The following is a 17,311-nucleotide window of genomic DNA, read 5'->3' as shown; positions in this document are numbered from 1 at the left end:
GACACCTGTACACACACACAGACATGTACATACACACACAGAAACATGTACACACACGCACAGAGACACATGTACACACACACATACAAACACATGTATACACACACAGACACGTACAGACATGCATACACACAGATACATGTACATACACAGAAACACACGCACAGACACATGTACATACATACACAGACACATGTACGTACATACACAGACACATGTACGTACACACACAGACACATGTACGTACATACACATGACATACACACAAACACACACATGTACAGATACACACATGTACATACACACAGACACATGTACATGCATACACAGACACATGTACACGTACACACACACACAACACCCCCCCCCCATAAAAAGTTGCAGTACTTTGTTGTTCACTCACAGAGCCGGGTACTGCACTCTAGGGGGAGGCAGAGAGCACAGCACACACTCCTTGCTTTGCTTTCACTGCGCTCAGCTACTGAGCAGTCTGACGGCTCCCAGTGCCAATGACAGATCCGGCCTGAGCTCCGAGCCTGCTCAGTAAGATGGCCCTGGGGGAAACACTTGCCCCCACCAAAAGTTCCACTCGCCACTGGCGAGCAGGCGAGTGGAAATTTCAAGCCCTGATGTATATGATAGTCAACACAGGGCTCTGGGCTGTGATTGAGCTGAGATTGGACACAGCTGCTCAGCAGGTCCCGGGCCAATGATTCATGGGAACGGGAGTAGGTGGAAAGGGGCAATCCTGTGCTAGAAGCGTACAGGTACATCGCTGTACTTGTTCGGGCCACTTGTCCATAGTACATTGCAGGTGGGTGGTCTGCAAGTGGTTAAAATTATCCTGTTATGAAGGTCCTTGTTCAGGCATTTCCTGTTGTAGGGTGACAACCCTCTGTCCCTGGTTTCCAACTGTGCCCCTGCATTGTCACAAGTATTTTACCAAAAAAATAGTTATGTTGTAGAGTGCTTTACCAAATGTAAAGTTGTTCATTAGAGTTTACTTGTACTTTCATAAAAACTTAAAGGATAAGTTCACTTTTTGGACAAAAATAATAAACACACTTTTTTTTTGCAGGTAAAAAAAATGCATTTATTATTTTTGGCCATATGAGCCTGGAAAGCATTGCCCCAGTCCTCAGTAGATTGCTGATGCCATGCAGGTCTCCTGCAGACCTGTCAGAATATCTGCTTGCTGTACGGGATGCACGGTCAAGCAGATATACTGACAGGAAGGTTCAATGAACTACCATGGGCTTCACAGTGCCATTGTAGTTCATTGAAAACTACAAGCCGACAGCCGCCAAGGCTAGCTGGACTTGTAGGCACTCTGTGAATGAGTGACGCGGTCGTGTGGGCAACCCCGCATGGCAACTCTGTTTTCAAATCTGACAGATACTACAGGGAAACTTCTCCCCGTACTATCTGTCAGAGGGAGCGTGGCTACAGCTATGGGAACATGTTACATGTTCCACCCTAAAAACAGGTAGAACATGTAACATGTTCCAAAGGACTGATCATTCAGGCACTGCCCGAGGGGCCAGGTTCAGGTGTGGGCCCCATGAGATGCCCCTGGTACCTTTCATAGGCTTTTTTGGGTGTGGTTTGAGTGTGGGCGAGGACACAGGGGCCCCATGATCCCCTATTGCCTGGGGGCCCCATGAGTTGTCAGTCCACCCCTGTTCTGACAAATGATTTTTCAAAATGTACAGTAAGTACAAGTGTTGGAAAGAAAATCTAAAGTCACTTTTACAATTGAGGTTGGGGGGGGGGGAGGGGGGCAATAATAACACTGATATGCTGCCTCCCCCTTATCCGAGTGATCACATGTATGAGATGCAAGAAAAATGATAACCTCTGATGTGATCAGTGAGCAGTACTGCCCACCAAATGCAACTCACTCACCTGAAAAGGACAGCCCTGCTATGCATGCAGGTAGATATGGTGTAGCTTAAAGGGTGACTGCACTTTCATAGGGAAAAAAAAAAGAGCAAATAAAAAAAAAACCAATATAGTGTATACAATTGTGAGTCATATTGTAATTGAATGTTATCAAAAATTACCTTTTTCAATACATAGTGCTGTAATTTTCTGTAAAATACAATGCAATATGACAACCTGGAGGTGATCTGTACACAGACGGTATACAGAATGACCCCTGGAAATGTCATTTCCAGCTTGTGTGATTGGCTTACTGATTTTACAAGAAGTCTGCACTAAGGTACTAAGTCAGATTTTTGGCATCCCCTGCAACACAAATGTGGTCAGAAACTCCCAAAAGGAAAGCACGTCTAAAAGGATGCAGACCCTGACAATTTGCTCATTAAAGCCATACCGGTGCAGCAGCTGATTGATAATTATAAAACCACTTTCATACAGATTCACTCTGCACATGGACACAGACAAACAAACAGCTATTTCTTCAGAATAATAAAAGGTAGGAATCTGCAACAAAATGTGTTAAAATCCCTGAAATGTACATTGATCACCCAGAGGGGAATGTTTTTTTCTCAACAAAAAGAGAGCCAGCAATTCTGTTTCCTTGGGGCTCATTCTGATGCTGGCATCCTTCCATCTTCACCTAGGCATGTGCCCACCATCTGTCAGTCTTATGGAAATGACAACAGAGACACATGCAAAAAATGTGTTCTGCCAACACTGTGCAACAAATGTAAGTTCTGCTCCATGCACTGGAACAGTGCCCGCATTACAGGATTCTGGTGTGTTAGTGCCAATCTGCAATTAGGATTGTCATTCTGGTTTTAATACTGGTCTGTTACTTGCAAGGAACATTCACCCGTTTTCACCTGTTCATCATTATTAATTGTATAGGTCAGTTCCAAGTTCTGCAGGTTATGCAACTCTGCCTGATCACTAACTGACTTTAGTACTTCCTCCCGATATACAGTGGGGAAAATAATTATTTGCTCCCCTGCAGATTTTGCAAGTTTGCCCACTTACAAAGAAATGAAGGATCTATAATTTTTATCATAGGTGTATTATAAATGATAGAGACAGAATATCAACCACAAATCCAGAAAAAACCCATGATACAAATGTTATAAATTGAGTTGCAGTTCAGTGAGTAAAATAAGTATTTGATCCCCTACTAACCAACAATAATTCTGGCTCCCACAGACTGGCTATGTGCTCATGTGGTACACAGATTAGTTCTGTCAATTTAAGAAGGTGCTCCTAACGACAACTCATTATGTGTATAAAATACACCCGTCCACCATAGAATCTCTTTCTACCATTCAAACCTCACCACCATGGGCAAGACTAAAGAACTGTCAAAGGATGTCAGGGACAAGATTGTAGACCTGCACAAGGCTGGAATAGACTACAAGACCATCAGCAAGAAGCTTGGTGAGAAGGAGACAAATGTTGGAGCGATTATTCAAAAAAGGAATATATACAAAATAACCATCAATCGCCCTCGGTCTGGGGCTCCATGCAAGACTTTGCCTTATGGGTGATTTCTGATCTCCATTCCTGGGGTCAGGTAGGTGCAGCAAAAAAAGAAAACACAGAGGTTTGTTTCAATCCATGGCAGACAAAATAAATGACTTTCAATGACTAGCTTAGGTCAGCTAATAAGAATAATGGATATTATTCTTATTATCAGTATGTATATCCCAGCTCCCCTGTACTCCATTATAGTGATATGACATGTATACAGTAATGTATATCCCAGCTCCCCTGTACTCCATTATAGTGATATGACATGTATACAGTAATGTATATCCCCCTCCCCTGTACTCCATTATAGTGATATGACATGTATACAGTAATGTATATCCCAGCTCCCCTGTACTCCATTATAGTGATATGACATGTATACAGTAATGTATATCCCCCTCCCCTGTACTCCATTATAGTGATATGGCGTGTATACAGTAATGTATATCCCCCTCCCCTGTACTCCATTATAGTGATATGACATGTATACAGTAATGTATATCCCCCCTCCCCTGTACTCCATTATAGTGATATGACATGTATACAGTAATGTATATCCCCCCTCCCCTGTACTCCATTATAGTGATATGACATGTATACAGTAATGTATATCCCCCCTCCCCTGTACTCCATTATAGTGATATGACAGGTATACAGTAATGTATATCCCCCCTCCCCTGTACTCCATTATAGTGATATGGCGTGTATACAGTAATTTATATCCCCCTCCCCTGTACTCCATTATAGTGATATGACATGTATACAGTAATGTATATCCCCCCTCCTCTGTACCCCATTATAGTGATATGACATGTATACAGTAATATATATCCCAGCTCCCCTGTACTCCATTATAGTGATATGACATGTATACAGTAATGTATATCCCCCTCCCCTGTACTCCATTATGTGATATGGCGTGTATACAGTAATGTATATCCCCCTCCCCTGTACCCCATTATAGTGATATGACATGTATACAGTAATGTATATCCCCCCTCCCCTGTACTCCATTATAGTGATATGACATGTATACAGTAATGTATATCCCCCTCCCCTGTACCCCATTATAGTGATATGACATGTATACAGTAATGTATATCCCAGCTCCCCTGTACTCCATTATAGTGATATGACATGTATACAGTAATGTATATCCCCCTCCCCTGTACCCCATTATAGTGATATGGCGTGTATACAGTAATGTATATCCCCCTCCCCTGTACTCCATTATAGTGATATGACATGTATACAGTAATGTATATCCCCCTCCCCTGTACCCCATTATAGTGATATGGCGTGTATACAGTAATGTATATCCCCCTCCCCTGTACCCCATTATAGTGATATGACATGTATACAGTAATGTATATCCCCCCTCCCCTGTACTCCATTATAGTGATATGACACGTATACAGTAATGTATATCCCAGCTCCCCTGTACTCCATTATAGTGATATGACACGTATACAGTAATGTATATCCCAGCTCCCCTGTACTCCATTATAGTGATATGACATGTATACAGTAATGTATATCCCAGCTCCCCTGTACTCCATTATAGTGATATGACACGTATACAGTAATGTATATCCCCCCTCCCCTGTACTCCATTATAGTGATATGACATGTATACAGTAATGTATATCCCCCTCCCCTGTACTCCATTATAGTGATATGACATGTATACAGTAATGTATATCCCCCTCCCCTGTACTCCATTATAGTGATATGACATGTATACAGTAATGTATATCCCCCTCCCCTCTACTCCATTATAGTGATATGGCGTGTATACAGTAATGTATATCCCCCTCCCCTGTACCCCATTATAGTGATATGACATGTATACAGTAATGTATATCCCCCCTCCCCTGTACTCCATTATAGTGATATGACATGTATACAGTAATGTATATCCCCCCTCCCCTGTACTCCATTATAGTGATATGACATGTATACAGTAATGTATATCCCAGCTCCCCTGTACTCCATTATAGTGATATGACATGTATACAGTAATGTATATCCCCCTCCCCTGTACCCCATTATAGTGATATGGCGTGTATACAGTAATGTATATCCCCCTCCCCTGTACTCCATTATAGTGATATGACATGTATACAGTAATGTATATCCCCCTCCCCTGTACCCCATTATAGTGATATGGCGTGTATACAGTAATGTATATCCCCCTCCCCTGTACCCCATTATAGTGATATGACATGTATACAGTAATGTATATCCCCCCTCCCCTGTACTCCATTATAGTGATATGGCGTGTATACAGTAATGTATATCCCAGCTCCCCTGTACTCCATTATAGTGATATGACACGTATACAGTAATGTATATCCCAGCTCCCCTGTACTCCATTATAGTGATATGACATGTATACAGTAATGTATATCCCAGCTCCCCTGTACTCCATTATAGTGATATGACATGTATACAGTAATGTATATCCCCCCTCCCCTGTAATCCATTATAGTGATATGACATGTATACAGTAATGTATATCCCCCTCCCCTGTACTCCATTATAGTGATATGACATGTATACAGTAATGTATATCCCCCTCCCCTGTACTCCATTATAGTGATATGACATGTATACAGTAATGTATATCCCCCTCCCCTGTACCCCATTATAGTGATATGGCGTGTATACAGTAATGTATATCCCCCTCCCCTGTACCCCATTATAGTGATATGACATGTATACAGTAATGTATATCCCCCCTCCCCTGTACTCCATTATAGTGATATGACATGTATACAGTAATGTATATCCCCCCTCCCCTGTACTCCATTATAGTGATATGACATGTATACAGTAATGTATATCCCAGCTCCCCTGTACTCCATTATAGTGATATGACATGTATACAGTAATGTATATCCCAGCTCCCCTGTACTCCATTATAGTGATATGACATGTATACAGTAATGTATATCCCCCTCCCCTGTACCCCATTATAGTGATATGGCGTGTATACAGTAATGTATATCCCCCTCCCCTGTACTCCATTATAGTGATATGACATGTATACAGTAATGTATATCCCCCTCCCCTGTACCCCATTATAGTGATATGGCGTGTATACAGTAATGTATATCCCCCTCCCCTGTACCCCATTATAGTGATATGACATGTATACAGTAATGTATATCCCCCCTCCCCTGTACTCCATTATAGTGATATGACACGTATACAGTAATGTATATCCCAGCTCCCCTGTACTCCATTATAGTGATATGACACGTATACAGTAATGTATATCCCAGCTCCCCTGTACTCCATTATAGTGATATGACACGTATACAGTAATGTATATCCCAGCTCCCCTGTACTCCATTATAGTGATATGACATGTATACAGTAATGTATATCCCCCTCCCCTGTACTCCATTATAGTGATATGGGGTGTATACAGTAATGTATATCCCCCTCCCCTGTACCCCATTATAGTGATATGACATGTATACAGTAATGTATATCCCCCCTCCCCTGTACTCCATTATAGTGATATGACACGTATACAGTAATGTATATCCCAGCTCCCCTGTACTCCATTATAGTGATATGACATGTATACAGTAATGTATATCCCAGCTCCCCTGTACTCCATTATAGTGATATGACATGTATACAGTAATGTATATCCCCCTCCCCTGTACCCCATTATAGTGATATGGCGTGTATACAGTAATGTATATCCCCCTCCCCTGTACTCCATTATAGTGATATGACATGTATACAGTAATGTATATCCCCCTCCCCTGTACCCCATTATAGTGATATGGCGTGTATACAGTAATGTATATCCCCCTCCCCTGTACCCCATTATAGTGATATGACATGTATACAGTAATGTATATCCCCCCTCCCCTGTAGTCCATTATAGTGATATGACACGTATACAGTAATGTATATCCCAGCTCCCCTGTACTCCATTATAGTGATATGACACGTATACAGTAATGTATATCCCAGCTCCCCTGTACTCCATTATAGTGATATGACATGTATACAGTAATGTATATCCCAGCTCCCCTGTACTCCATTATAGTGATATGACATGTATACAGTAATGTATATCCCAGCTCCCCTGTACTCCATTATAGTGATATGACATGTATACAGTAATGTATATCCCCCTCCCCTGTACTCCATTATAGTGATATGACATGTATACAGTAATGTATATCCCCCTCCCCTGTACCCCATTATAGTGATATGGGGTGTATACAGTAATGTATATCCCCCTCCCCTGTACCCCATTATAGTGATATGACATGTATACAGTAATGTATATCCCCCCTCCCCTGTACTCCATTATAGTGATATGACACGTATACAGTAATGTATATCCCAGCTCCCCTGTACTCCATTATAGTGATATGACATGTATACAGTAATGTATATCCCAGCTCCCCTGTACTCCATTATAGTGATATGACATGTATACAGTAATGTATATCCCCCTCCCCTGTACCCCATTATAGTGATATGGCGTGTATACAGTAATGTATATCCCCCCTCCCCTGTACTCCATTATAGTGATATGACATGTATACAGTAATGTATATCCCCCTCCCCTGTACCCCATTATAGTGATATGGGGTGTATACAGTAATGTATATCCCCCTCCCCTGTACCCCATTATAGTGATATGACATGTATACAGTAATGTATATCCCCCCTCCCCTGTACTCCATTATAGTGATATGACACGTATACAGTAATGTATATCCCAGCTCCCCTGTACTCCATTATAGTGATATGACATGTATACAGTAATGTATATCCCAGCTCCCCTGTACTCCATTATAGTGATATGACATGTATACAGTAATGTATATCCCCCTCCCCTGTACCCCATTATAGTGATATGGCGTGTATACAGTAATGTATATCCCCCTCCCCTGTACTCCATTATAGTGATATGACATGTATACAGTAATGTATATCCCCCTCCCCTGTACCCCATTATAGTGATATGGCGTGTATACAGTAATGTATATCCCCCTCCCCTGTACCCCATTATAGTGATATGACATGTATACAGTAATGTATATCCCCCCTCCCCTGTACTCCATTATAGTGATATGACACGTATACAGTAATGTATATCCCAGCTCCCCTGTACTCCATTATAGTGATATGACACGTATACAGTAATGTATATCCCAGCTCCCCTGTACTCCATTATAGTGATATGACATGTATACAGTAATGTATATCCCAGCTCCCCTGTACTCCATTATAGTGATATGACATGTATACAGTAATGTATATCCCAGCTCCCCTGTACTCCATTATAGTGATATGACATGTATACAGTAATGTATATCCCCCTCCCCTGTACTCCATTATAGTGATATGACATGTATACAGTAATGTATATCCCCCTCCCCTGTACCCCATTATAGTGATATGGGGTGTATACAGTAATGTATATCCCCCTCCCCTGTACCCCATTATAGTGATATGACATGTATACAGTAATGTATATCCCCCCTCCCCTGTACTCCATTATAGTGATATGACACGTATACAGTAATGTATATCCCAGCTCCCCTGTACTCCATTATAGTGATATGACATGTATACAGTAATGTATATCCCAGCTCCCCTGTACTCCATTATAGTGATATGACATGTATACAGTAATGTATATCCCCCTCCCCTGTACCCCATTATAGTGATATGGCGTGTATACAGTAATGTATATCCCCCCTCCCCTGTACTCCATTATAGTGATATGACATGTATACAGTAATGTATATCCCCCCTCCCCTGTACTCCATTATAGTGATATGACGTGTATACAGTAATGTATATCCCGGCTCCCCTGTACTCCATTATAGTGATATGACACGTATACAGTAATGTATATCCCCCTCCCCTGTACTCCATTATAGTGATATGACATGTATACAGTAATGTATATCCCAGCTCCCCTGTACTCCATTATAGTGATATGACGTGTATACAGTAATGTATATCCCAGCTCCCCTGTACCCCATTATAGTGATATGACATCTATACAGTATGTATATCCCCCCTCCCCTGTACCCCATTATAGTGATATGACATGTATACAGTAATGTATATCCCAGCTCCCCTGTACCCCATTATAGTGATATGACATGTATACAGTAATGTATATCCCCCTCCCCTGTACCCCATTATAGTGATATGACATGTATACAGTACTTACTCCTAGTCCCTCCGAGTCCCTCGCGGCGGTGGAGAGGGTGTCTCCTCTCAGAGGAGCCGAAGAAGCCGGAAACCAGAAGTTGTAAACCGGAACTCGGCTTCACAATGAGGCTTGGAGTGCAGGTGCAGTCGCTCCATGCTTCATCTGTGCTCACTGCTCACCACAGAGGAATTTCTCCTCGCATTTGGCGAGCGGGCGAGCGGCTTTTTCAAGCCCTGTTTTAGACCCAGTGACACCATCACTGGGTCTCTGTGATTCTCTCTGCAATGCAGACAGATTATAGCAGGTGGGTGGGAGGATCTGCTCTTGGTGACGTCCACATATGATGCTGAGCCACCATGATTGAAAGAACTGAAATCCAATCAATGAATGGAACTAGCTTAGGCCAGGAAAGGGCTAGGTGATGCTGGATGTCCTCTAGCTAGGAAATGAGGCGGGCTCTATCTGATTTGCTGCAGCTTCTAATACACACTAAGAGAAGCTCACACTTTCCAATGAAATTAAAAGAGTACATGAGAGGTGCCTGTACAACTATGCAAGAGGAGGTAAGGTAGGAGTTCGGCTTTAACCACTTGCCCTCCAGCGGATTTACCCCCCTTCCTGACCAGGCCATTTTTTGTGATACAGCAATGCATTACTTTAACTGACAATTGCGCGGTCATGCAACGCTGCACCCAAATTAAATTTATGTCCTTTTTTTTTCAACACAAATAGTGCTTTCTTTCTGTGGTATTTGATCACCTCTGCGGTTTTTATTATTTTTATAAACAAAAAAAGACCAACAATTTTGAGAATAAAACAATAATTTGACTTTTTGCTATTAAAATTGTCCAGTAAAATAATTAAAAAAATCAAATTTCGTCATAAATTTAGGCCAAAATGTATTCTGCAAAAAATCCCAATACGTGTACATTAATTGGTTTATGTGAAAGTTATAGCGTTTACAAATGGCGGTATATATATTGGAATTTTAAAAAATTTTTTTTACTAGTAATGACGGCGATCAGTGACTTATAGCGGGACTGCGGCGGGCATTCTGGCACTGGGGGGGAACTGACTTGGTATCACTGACATCCCCAGTGACACCAATACAGTGATCAGTGCTAATACAAAGCACTGACACTGTACTAATGGCACTGGACAGGAAGGGATTAACATGTGGGGAGATCAAAGGGTTAACTGTGTGCTGTTTCACTATGTGCTGTGTGTGTGCCTCATTGTAAGCACACTGCCTTGTATGGCTCTGCTATGCAGAGTCATACAAAGCAGTGTGCAGGAGCTGATAGGGGAGAGATCTGTGTTGTGTATACTGGTAATATGTGGTAATACTCGGCGATCACCGGGTGCCAGTGAGCAATCACTGGCCGGGACCCAGTGATTGACAGCTGAGGCCACGAATGGCCCCCTACCCGAAACTGCGAAATCATATACCTATAAGTGATTTTGCGCACCCGTGCCGCCCTGTAGCAGTAGTTCTGTTATAGGGCGGCACGGAAGCAGTTAAATAAGAGTTAATTTTTAATCATAATAAATATGGGAGTGACAAGACACGATAAACAGGGATGCACATGGACCAAAACCAGCAGTATAAAATACCTGAACAGAAAGGCTCCCCTGTGAAATGTGTGCAACACCTGTGGCCAGGACGGAGTTAATTCAGCTGGAAAATTAAGATCTGGTTTTTGTGTTGTCAAATGATACGCTGTCACATCCATGGAACAGTGAGGAAAAGGAGGACTCCACTTTGCAAACAACATTACACAGAATTGGACAAAACTGTTATTTTCATCTAACAAGACTTGTCCATGTGAAACGTACAATTACGTACCAAAAAACACAGAGCTGTTTTTCCCTCGGCCCATCAAGGCAGCATACAAAACACATCCTGCATCATCTGACAATGGGCCTCGTTTATAGAAGGCAGGCCTCATCTGCCAATCAGACGCTCCCTACCATTTTACAACCTTGATTTTGTAGTGCAAGTTTGAAGCTAATTGGTGAACAAACTTTTGGCAATCTGCTTAAAGCGGACCTTTACCTTAAAGGTCATGTTGTGCTGCCCTGCCTCTCTTACAAATGGACATATTTTTGTTAAACATGCTTGGGTTCCCAAAAGAGCCCTGTGGCACATGTGTGCATGCACTGGCTTTCCTGTGCATCTGCAAAGACTGCTACCAGGGGAGTCTGAAACCTTCCCTATCTTTGTGCAAGTGCGAAACATCACCTGCATGTGTGCAGATGGGCCAACGTGCCCTGCCAGAACCCAAAGGCATAGCAGAGACCGTCAACACATCTGCGCATGCACCATAATGGTGGCACCCAAGGAGGGCAAAGCCACCTGAGAGGCATGCTGAAGTTTTGCTTTAAGGTGTATGTAAACCCAATCATCTGAAATCTCATATAAGCTTTACCGTGTTAAAGCTGAACTCCGTGGGAAAGAAAAAAATGCCCTCTTGTAGTAGGGCTGTCCCACATTGCATTAGAGGAGAAGGCATCCATCACCTAAGGACACTAGCAAAAAGAACCTGGTGTAGCAATTGTGCACACAGAAATGGACTCAGTCATCCATATTGCTAAGGATCCTCCATCTTGTATCTCCCTCCCTCCAATCCCCCCTCCCTCTCTGTTGAGTGACACGTGGTCCCTGTGTCTGGGTTCAGAAGTGCACAGGCAATCAGGCACAGCTTCATGGTTATAAATCCCAAATTAGCTGGTGCCCGTTGTCTGTTAGCTTCTCAATCTGAGAGAATCGTAAAACCATAAACCAATCCTTCACTAGGCTTCAAAGACATTCCAGCTAGCCATAAAACAGACAACACATTTAAAATCCACTTTTCCATATAATTTTATATCTGGAAATTGGAAATAATTACATAAAAACCAAGCATATATTCGGATAGCTCAGTTTAATGCGAGTCTTCTGATATCTTACACCCCCTAGTTGAAGTCTACAGGAGAGCAGAAAGCCATATAGTTCTAGCAGAAATAGTGAACTATGCAATGTTTGATATCTAGACGTTCAGCAGATGATTCTGCATATTAATCTACCCGTGGATAGAATGTTACATATACAAAGGGAAGGTTATTGCCCATGGTATAACTTGGGAGGGATTCTGGTTCAAGTCTGAGTCCTCCGCCTACAACACCCCTCCCCAAATAAGGCGATTGGTTCTCTGCTGTAATTAGACACCCTGCTGAGTTCCTAGAAAAAGGCTGTTACGCTTGGAGCAGTAAGTTGAAGAAATCTCCCTTTCAGCATCGGAACCAACTTGGGAGAACGACACCCTTTTGCTCAGGACACTGTAATCTGCTTAACCCTGGACTTTTGGCAAGTACTCTACCTCTCTAAAACTTCTTTCTGTTATCTCTTTGCTGTGTTATTGCTCTCTGTATTTATATATACATATTGGCTACATCTTTTTCTGTAAATACATTTATTGCACCATTTTGACCTTTTTAATAATAAATCTTATTTTCTGAAAAGTGTGAACTGTTTCTAAAGCTCAGTTAATGCAAACTAAGAATCCCTGTCTCTGAAGAGCGCTACTGTGTGTTTTAAACCTTCCTTTATCTCTGCCTGTGGTGACAGTGGTATACAGACGATTATTCAAACATCATAGTGTTATTGCTAATATTGGCGATTTTCCTCCTTTTAGCTACAAAAAGGTGGTGGTGGCAGTGTGAAGGGTTAATTGCATAACAATCACTCTCAGGCTGCTGGCACATTGATTGTGATCCATTAGCTGAAAAATCTTTGTGCAGGGTGTAGCTGAGCGTGCATTGTTATGCACGTGACAGCGCGGTTTTAGATTGGCTAGTCCTTCGGTCACAAGTTGGTGAGAAGAGCTAGGGTCTGACGCTGCGATCGTCACACCTGGAGCCTCCTCAAGCAGGTGTGGTTAATTGGGGACACTAGGGGGCAGACCCAGCAAAACATTGGCCAGTGTCCAACCATCTAAAGGTGGCAGCATATAACTCAAGGTCAATGAACCAATGACTGTGTCCCATACTGTATAATAAAGTCCAGCAATTTTAATTAGCCGATCCTCTGCTCCTGCAGGCTTGGTCATGCAGCTGGACTGCTCCCCTCAGCCTTTTCTCCCCTATGCTCCAGCGGTCGCAGGTCCTCGTATCCTCATTGGCTCCAACTGCTTTCTATCAAGGCCAGTGAGCCAATGAGGAAAGAGCTGGGGGCAGGGCCGAGCCACGGCCCTATGTGTACAGACACATAGAGCGGGGCTTGGGAGCGAGCATGCACCAGTGCCCCCATAGCAAATGGCTTGCATTTGAGGGAACTGACCAAGGGGGAGGAGCCAGGAGCATCGAAGGGGGAACTGAGAAGAAGAGGATCGGGGCTGTTCTGTGCAAAACCATTGCACAGGGCAGGTAAACATGATATGTTTGTTATAAAAAAAAACTTTAATATAACTTTAAAGCTGAACTCTGGATTCGAACACAAAAATACTCTTGCAAAGCAGCAACAACATGCATTGCAAGGGTTAAATGCTTATAACTGCTAGGTAGTAAAGAAAGACGCTCCATTACTTATTACCCTATTCTCCATTCCAGCAGGCTCTGGCCCCACCCTTTTCTCCCCAAAGCTTTGGTCTGTGGGCAGACAGTCAGCCTTATCATGTATGCAGGGCATGGACAGAGGGAGCCTGCTGGAGCCAGGAATAAGGTATTTTTTCTTATCCGGTACCACTAGACATATCAAGCATTGAGACAAGGGTAATATATTTTTTACCCAGCCTGGAAAAACCCTGCTCTTAGCAGTCTTAGGGGCGTCTGGCATTTTTTTTCCTGCCTCTAAATGCCCCTGCATGTTATCCTATGTGCCCATACAGAAAAAAACTCCCACTGCCAGCACGTTCAGGAAAAAACGCTTGCACACGTAATCATGTGTCAATGAATCTTACTGTGCATTATCACTAGGCGCGTTTAGCACTTGAGCATTAATTCATTTCAATGGCTGGAATAAATTAGCGTCCAAGCATTTGACGCTCCTAAACACACCTAAATGTGTTTCCAGGCATCAAGTGTTTTTTCTGCCAAAACACTGCCAGGAAGAAAGGCTCTTAGGAGAGGTAACAAAAACTCCAGTGTGCATGAGGCTTCAAAATATTACCTGGTTCTTGTTCCTAATATAGGGTGACAACACTCTGTCCCTGTTTTTGAATTGCTCTCATATGTTGTCACCACTGTACATGCCCTTGGCCATTTTGCCAGGCACACTGCAAAGAATAATACTAATCTAATAACAGCCTAATAGATACTAGTATATCCCGAGTCATATCATAGTACAGAGGGAGTGCTGGCTGAAGGGGGAATACGGGTTCCCTGCATCTCTGGTAAATTGTGTGATCGACTGTAAGTGACACACACACACACAGTGTTGACATTGTGCCCCCTGACTTTTTTTTGTACTGCACCCCCAGATCAGGTAGTTTAGGTCCGGCCCTGCTCTATATGAGCCTCGACTGGCAAATTTTTGACATGTTCTATCAATATTTTATGAACTCATAAAAACCACATTGAAAAGTATACCTTATGACGCTACTCCAAGCTATGGAAGGAAAAAGATTACTCCACCTGCAAGTGAGAAGAGGGGAACACGAGTCCGAGCCATTTCAGTGTCAGCCAATACAAGTGAATGGATGGACGCTGCTCAACCGATCCCAGGAATCCAATGTTGAGGAATGGCCTCAGCAGCCATTCTGGCCACGCCTGCTGACGCATTTCACTCCACCCACTGGGGCTTGGTCACATAGGGGCAAAATCCATTGGAGGGGGTGGCCAAAATGGTGGCTAAGGCCATTCCTCAACACTGGACTTCTGGGGTCGGTTAAGTAGCAACCATCCCTTCATTTATAAAAAACATATCACTAGACTTAAAAGGTCTTCTTTTACTATTTGCCTGCAGTTATACCTTAATGTTTTGGGGACAGCAATGCAAACTGGACCCCTATATTTTTTTTTTTTTATAGACTTTGGGCTCTGATAAGTTTACTTATATTTCAGAAGAACACCATTATCAGGTGTAATAAAAGAAAGAAACTTGGCAGAGGGGGCGCCTTCCATTTATTCCATATGAGTGCAGAATAATAATAATAAAATCTGATGTGTGAGTCGGAGCCCCGTACGTATGCACACATTACAGCTAAAAGGCGTAGGAGCCCCACAGGCAAGTTTATCTGTCAAAAGGTATGATTAACCATACAGTGCATATTTATTACTGAACTTTCTGTTTAGCCCGGGGTTCTCTGCAGGAACTGATTTTCCCTAACAATGTGTCTGAATCAAGCGTAACCTAGAAATAATCGGGAAGTGGAGGGGTTATCAGAAGTGCCTGGATATGCCGAAAGTCCTTAACTCACATTACCTGCCAGTTAGCCTGCTATCTCACACTATTAAATATTAGGCTCGCCGTATGCTAGGCAGGATTTTGCAAGCAATGCAACCTATTTTAATTTTGCTTGTGACAGCTGAATGGCTGGGAGATTACTGTGCAATTGAACAAATTAACAGTTTCCTTCTGCCATATTGTAGTTGCATTATGCAAATCGCAGAGCCCATTAAGTCTCCATCCTACCTTGCAGAGCCATTGGGGGAGCCCCTGGTTACCGATGTTCCTACCAATGGTTTTAAGAGATCAATTTTTGGCCTTGAATTCTTTATGGTTTGTATGATATGGGGTACTTTGAGCTAAAATTAGGGATTCATTTGTACCTCTATAGCAGGGTTTCTCAACCAGGGTTCCATGGAACCAAAGGGTTCGACCAGAGGTTGTTAGGTTTCCATGAGCAACAGGCAATTTCTGCCTCTCAGATAAGTTCACTCTTTTTAGCTATCTGTGGGCAGGTAATTCTGGCTAATGACCATGGCTGTAAGGACCATTCTTCCTTATGACCATCACACTAATTTATCATGAGTTGTACTGTACATATAGTAATTTTTAGTGGCAGTTCCCCCGAGACCAGAAAGGTATCTCAAGTTTGAGAAAGGCGAGTCTATAGCATTTCTTTTTCCCGGGACACATAGGGGTTTATTTACTAAAGCTGGAGAGCCCAAAATCAGACTCACTTCTGCATAGAAATCAATCAGCTTCCAGGTTTCATTGAACAAGCTGAGGTTAGAAGCTGATTGGTTTCTATGCAGAAGGGAGTCTGATTTTGGACTCTCCAGCTTTAGTAAATAAACCCCATAGTGTTATCTGTTGGGGCAGATAGATTGTGAAGCACATTTTTAAGTAGAATAGCATACTAGAGCCATTACAGACAGGAGCCAGTTAATCTACCAGCATGTCTTCAGAGTGTGGAAGGAAACCTACACAAACATGCAAGCTCCATGCATATGGGATCCTTTTAAGGATTCAAACTGAGAACTTTAATTTTGCAAGGCAGCAGGTAGGAATTGCTAACTGGGAGTTTTTCAGTGAGGCTTCCAGTTGGGGCCAATTGGCCTACAGGTAATGGATTAAAAATTAATGAACATTTTACAAAGCTGCACAGTTTTTCAATAACTACTGGGACCTAGTGAACCTAGTGGTTTGACGATGAATAGACGTTGAATAATAACTGACTTAGCGGCCAGATCACCAGGAGAAAATAAAGGGGGAAAAAG

The 17,311-nt window shown here is 42.5% G+C and overlaps 1 protein-coding gene across 3 annotated transcripts in view; it reads right to left on the bottom strand.

Annotated features, from left to right (window-relative positions):
- KLHL29 (kelch like family member 29) overlaps positions 1 to 17,311 on the bottom strand; it is a 1,282,993-nt gene that overhangs the window by 831,177 nt on the left and 434,505 nt on the right. The window lies entirely within an intron of this gene.

This window comes from Staurois parvus, unplaced genomic scaffold (genome assembly GCF_062004578.1).
Source record: "Staurois parvus isolate SC_StPar_1 unplaced genomic scaffold, SC_StPar_1.0 ptg000886l, whole genome shotgun sequence".
In the NCBI taxonomy this organism is placed as follows: Eukaryota; Metazoa; Chordata; class Amphibia; order Anura; family Ranidae; genus Staurois; species Staurois parvus.
This window is presented reverse-complemented; position numbering and strand designations above follow the sequence as displayed.